This window comes from Oncorhynchus kisutch, linkage group LG2, assembly GCF_002021735.2.
Source record: "Oncorhynchus kisutch isolate 150728-3 linkage group LG2, Okis_V2, whole genome shotgun sequence".
Lineage (NCBI taxonomy): Eukaryota > Metazoa > Chordata > Actinopteri > Salmoniformes > Salmonidae > Oncorhynchus > Oncorhynchus kisutch.
This window is the reverse complement of record NC_034175.2, coordinates 13,700,704-13,706,703: the sequence shown is the minus strand read 5'-3', so window position 1 is coordinate 13,706,703 and position 6,000 is coordinate 13,700,704. Positions and strand designations below refer to the sequence as shown.

Genomic DNA, 6,000 nt, shown 5'->3' with positions numbered 1-6,000 from the left:
CTCTCTCTCTCTCCCATGTCTCTCTCTCTCTCTCTCTCCCATGTCTCTCTCTCTCTGTCTCTCCCATGTCACTCTCTCCCTCTATGTATATCTGTCTCTGTCTCTCCCTCTATGTATATCTGTATCTGTCTCTCCCTCTATGTATATATGTCTCTGTCTCTCTCCCTCTATGTATATCTGTCTCTGTCTCTCTCCCTCTATGTATATATGTCTCTGTCTCTATGTATCTCTGTCTCTGTCTCTATCCCTCTATGTATATATGTATCTGTCTCTCCCTCTATGTATATCTGTCTCTGTCTCTCTCCCTCTATGTATATCTGTCTCTGTCTCTCCCTCTATGTATCTCTGTCTCTGTCTCTGTCCCTCTATGTATATCTGTCTCTGTCTCTCTCCCTCTATGTATATCTGTCTCAGTCTCTCTCCCTCTATGTATATCTGTCTCAGTCTCTCTCCCTCTATGTATATCTATCTCTGTCTCTGTCTCTATGTATATATGTCTCAGTCTCTCTCCCTCTATGTATATCTGTCTCTGTCTCTGTCTCTCTCCCTCTCTGTATATCTATCTCTGTCTCTGTCTCTATGTATATCTGTCTCAGTCTCTCTCCCTCTATGTATATCTGTCTCTGTCTCTGTCTCTCTCCCTCTCTGTATATCTGTCTCTGTCTCTGTCCCTCTATGTATATCTGTCTCTGTCTCTATGTATATCTGTCTCTGTCTCTGTCCCTCTCCCTCTATGTATATCTGTCTCTGTCTCTGTCTCTATGTATATCTGTCTCTGTCTCTGTCTCTATGTATATCTGTCTCTGTCTCTGTCTCTGTCCCTCTATGTATATCTGTCTCTGTCTCTGTCCCTCTATGTATATCTGTCTCTGTCTCTCTCCCTCTATGTATATCTGTCTCTGTCTCTATGTATATCTGTCTCTGTCTCTGTCCCTCTATGTATATATGTCTCTCTCCCTCTATGTATATCTGTCTCTGTCTCTGTCCCTCTATGAATATCTGTCTCTGTCTCTATGTATATCTGTCTCTGTCTCTGTCCCTCTCCCTCTATGTATATCTGTCTCTGTCTCTGTCTCTATGTATATCTGTCTCTGTCTCTGTCTCTATGTATATCTGTCTCTGTCTCTGTCTCTGTCCCTCTATGTATATCTGTCTCTGTCTCTGTCCCTCTATGTATATCTGTCTCTGTCTCTCTCCCTCTATGTATATCTGTCTCTGTCTCTATGTATATCTGTCTCTGTCTCTGTCCCTCTATGAATATCTGTCTCTGTCTCTATGTATATCTGTCTCTGTCTCTGTCTCTATGTATATCTGTCTCTGTCTCTGTCCCTCTCCCTCTATGTATATCTGTCTCTGTCTCTGTCCCTCTCCCTCTATGTATATCTGTCTCTGTCTCTGTCTCTATGTATATCTGTCTCTGTCTCTGTCTCTCTCCCTCTATGTATATCTGTCTCTGTCTCTGTCCCTCTATGTATATCTGTCTCTGTCTCTGTCCCTCTATGTATATCTGTCTCTGTCTCTGTCCCTCTATGTATATCTGTCTCTGTCTCGGTATCTATGTATATCTGTCTCTGTCTCTGTCCCTCTATGTATATATGTCTCTGTCTCTCTATGTATATCTGTCTCTGTCTCTGTCCTTCTATATATATCTGTATCTGTCTCTGTCCCTCTATGTATATCTGTCTCTGTCTCTATGTATATCTGCCTCTGTCTCTGTCTCTATGTATATCTGTCTCTGTCTCTATGTATATCTGTCTTTGTCTCTGTCCCTCTATGTATATCTGTCTCTGTCTCTGTCCCTCTATGTATATCTGTCTCTGTCCCTCTATGTATATCTGTCTCTGTCTCTGTCCCTCTATGTATATATGTCTCTGTCCCTCTATGTATATCTGTCTCTGTCTCTATGTATATCTGTCTCTGTCCCTCTATGTATATCTGTCTCTGTCTCTATGTATATCTGTCTCTGTCTCTGTCCCTCTATGTATATCTGTCTCTGTCTCTCTCCCTCTATGTATATATGTCTCTGTCTCTATGTATATCTGTCTCTGTCTCTGTCCCTCTATGTATATCTGTCTCTCCCTCTCCCTCTATGTATATCTGTCTCTGTCTCTCCCTCTATGTATATCTGTCTTTGTCTCTCCCTCTATGTATATCTGTCTCAGTCTCTCTCCCTCTATGTATATCTGTCTCTGTCTCTGTCTCTCTCCCTCTCTGTATATCTGTCTCTGTCTCTGTCTCTATGTATATATGTCTCTCTCCCTCTATGTATATCTGTCTCTGTCTCTGTCCCTCTATGAATATCTGTCTCTGTCTCTATGTATATCTGTCTCTGTCTCTGTCCCTCTCCCTCTATGTATATCTGTCTCTGTCTCTGTCTCTATGTATATCTGTCTCTGTCTCTGTCTCTATGTAATCTGTCTCTGTCTCTGTCTCTGTCCCTCTATGTATATCTGTCTCTGTCTCTGTCCCTCTATGTATATCTGTCTCTGTCTCTCTCCCTCTATGTATATCTGTCTCTGTCTCTATGTATATCTGTCTCTGTCTCTGTCCCTCTATGAATATCTGTCTCTGTCTCTATGTATATCTGTCTCTGTCTCTGTCTCTATGTATATCTGTCTCTGTCTCTGTCCCTCTCCCTCTATGTATATCTGTCTCTGTCTCTGTCCCTCTCCCTCTATGTATATCTGTCTCTGTCTCTGTCTCTATGTATATCTGTCTCTGTCTCTGTCTCTCTCCCTCTATGTATATCTGTCTCTGTCTCTGTCCCTCTATGTATATCTGTCTCTGTCTCTGTCCCTCTATGTATATCTGTCTCTGTCTCTGTCCCTCTATGTATATCTGTCTCTGTCTCGGTATCTATGTATATCTGTCTCTGTCTCTGTCCCTCTATGTATATATGTCTCTGTCTCTCTATGTATATCTGTCTCTGTCTCTGTCCTTCTATATATATCTGTATCTGTCTCTGTCCCTCTATGTATATCTGTCTCTGTCTCTATGTATATCTGCCTCTGTCTCTGTCTCTATGTATATCTGTCTCTGTCTCTATGTATATCTGTCTTTGTCTCTGTCCCTCTATGTATATCTGTCTCTGTCTCTGTCCCTCTATGTATATCTGTCTCTGTCCCTCTATGTATATCTGTCTCTGTCTCTGTCCCTCTATGTATATATGTCTCTGTCCCTCTATGTATATCTGTCTCTGTCTCTATGTATATCTGTCTCTGTCCCTCTATGTATATCTGTCTCTGTCTCTATGTATATCTGTCTCTGTCTCTGTCCCTCTATGTATATCTGTCTCTGTCTCTCTCCCTCTATGTATATATGTCTCTGTCTCTATGTATATCTGTCTCTGTCTCTGTCCCTCTATGTATATCTGTCTCTCCCTCTCCTCTATGTAATCTGTCTCTGTCTCTCCCTCTATGTATATCTGTCTTTGTCTCTCCCTCTATGTATATCTGTCTCTGTCTCTCCCTCTATGTATATCTGTCTCTGTCTCTGGTCCCTCTATGTAATATGTCTCTCCCTCTATGTATATCTGTCTCTGTCTCTGTCCCTCTATGTATATCTGTCTCTGTCTCTCCCTCTATGTATATCTGTCTTTGTCTCTCCCTCTATTGTATATCTGTCTCTGTCTCTCCCTCTATGTATATCTGTCTCTGTCTCTCTCCCTCTATGTATATCTGTCTCTGTCTCTCCCTCTCTGTATATCTGTCTCTTATATCTGTCTCTGTCTCTCCCTCTATGTATATCTGTCTCTGTCTCTATGTATATCTGTCTCTGTCTTCTCTCCCTCTATGTATATCTGTCTCTGTCTCTCCCTCTATGTATATATGTCTCTGTCTCTCTCCCTCTATGTATTCTGTCTCTGTCTCTCCCTCTATGTATATATGTCTCTGTCTCTCTCCCTCTATGTATATATGTCTCATGTCTCTCCCTCTATGTATATCTGCATCTCTGTCTCTCCCTCTATGTATATATGTCTCTGTCTCTCTCCCTCTATGTATATCTGTCTCTGTCTCTCTCCCTCTATGTATATATGTCTCTGTCTCTCTCCCTCTATGTATATCTGTCTCTGTCTCTCTCCCTCTATGTATATCTGTCTCTGTCTCTCTCCCTCTAGTATATATGTCTCTGTCTCTCTCCTCTATGTATATCTGTCTCTGTCTCTCTCCCTCTATGTTATATCTGTTCTCTGTCTCTCCCTCTATGTATATATGTCTCTGTCTCTCTCCCTCTATGTATATCTGTCTCTGTCTCTCTCCCTCTATGTATATCTGTTCTTGTCTCTCTCCCTCTATGTATATCTGTCTCTGTCTCTCTCCCTCTATGTATATCTGTCTCTGTCTCTGTCTCTCTCCCTCTATTATATCTGTCTCTGTCCCTCTCCCTCTATGTATATCTGTCTCTGTCTCTGTCTCTCTCCCTCTATGTATATCTGTCTCTGTATATCTGTCTCTGAGGGAAATATGTCTCTCTAATATGGTCATACATTGGGCAGGAGGTTAGGAAGTGCAGCTCAGTTTCCACCTCATTTTGTGGGCAGTGAGCACATAGCCTGTCTTCTCTTGAGAGCCTCTCCCTCTATGTATCTCTGTCTCTGTCTCTCTCCCTCTAGTATATCTGTCTCTGTCTCTCCCTCTATGTATATCTGTCTCTGTCTCTCCCTCTATGTATATATGTCTCTGTCTCTCTCCCTCTATGTATATCTGTCTCTGTCTCTCCCTCTATGTATCTCTGTCTCTCCCTCTCTCCCTCTATGTATATCTGTCTCTGTCTCTCCCTCTATGTATCTCTGTCTCTGTCTCTGCCCCTCTATGTATATCTGTCTCTGTCTCTCTCCCTCTATGTATATCTGTCTCAGTCTCTCTCCTCTATATATCTCTGTCTCAGTCTCTCTCCCTCTATGTATATCTGCCTCTGTCTCTCCCTCTATGTATATCTGTCTCTGTCTCTCCCTCTATGTATATCTGTCTCTGTCTCTGTCCCTCTATGTATCTCTGTCTCTGTCCCTCTATGTATATCTGTCTCTGTCTCTATGTATATCTGTCTCTGTCCCTCTATGTATATCTGTCTCTGTCTCTATGTATATCTGTCTCTGTCTCTGTCCCTCTATGTATATCTGTCTCTGTCTCTCTCCCTCTATGTATATCTGTCTCTGTATATCTGTCTCTGAGGGAAATATGTCTCTCTAATATGGTCATACATTGGGCAGGAGGTTAGGAAGTGCAGCTCAGTTTCCACCTCATTTTGTGGGCAGTGAGCACATAGCCTGTCTTCTCTTGAGAGCCTCTCCCTCTATGTATCTCTGTCTCTGTCTCTCTCCCTCTATGTATATCTGTCTCTGTCTCTCCCTCTATGTATATCTGTCTCTGTCTCTCCTCTATGTATATATGTCTCTGTCTCTCTCCCTCTATGTATATCTGTCTCTGTCTCTCCCTCTATGTATCTCTGTCTCTCCCTCTCTCCCTCTATGTATATCTGTCTCTGTCTCTCCCTCTATGTATCTCTGTCTCGTCTCTCTCCCTCTATGTATATCTGTCTCAGTCTCTCTCCCTCTATATATCTCTGTCTCAGTCTCTCTCCCTCTATGTATATCTGTCTCTGTCTCTATGTATATCTGCCTCTGTCTCTGTCTCTATGTATATCTGTCTCTGTCTCTATGTATATCTGTCTTTGTCTCTGTCCCTCTATGTATATATGTCTCTGTCTCTGTCCCTCTATGTATATCTGTCTCTGTCCCTCTATTGTATATCTGTCTCTGTCTCTGTCCCTCTATGTATATCTGTCTCTGTCCCTCTATGTATATCTGTCTCTGTCTCTGTCCCTCTATGTATATCTGTCTCTGTCTCTCTCCCTCTATGTATATATGTCTCTGTCTCTATGTATATCTGTCTCTGTCTCTGTCCCTCTATGTATATCTGTCTCTGTCTCTGTCCCATTATGTATATCTGTCTTTGTCTCTCCCTCTATGTATATCTGTCTCTGTCTCTCCCTCTATGTATA

General features: G+C 42.2%; 1 protein-coding gene across 1 annotated transcript in view; it reads left to right on the top strand.

The window, feature by feature from the left end:
- Window positions 1-6,000, top strand: part of LOC109901020 (zinc finger protein ZFPM2-like) — a 200,440-nt gene that overhangs the window by 46,698 nt on the left and 147,742 nt on the right. The window lies entirely within an intron of this gene.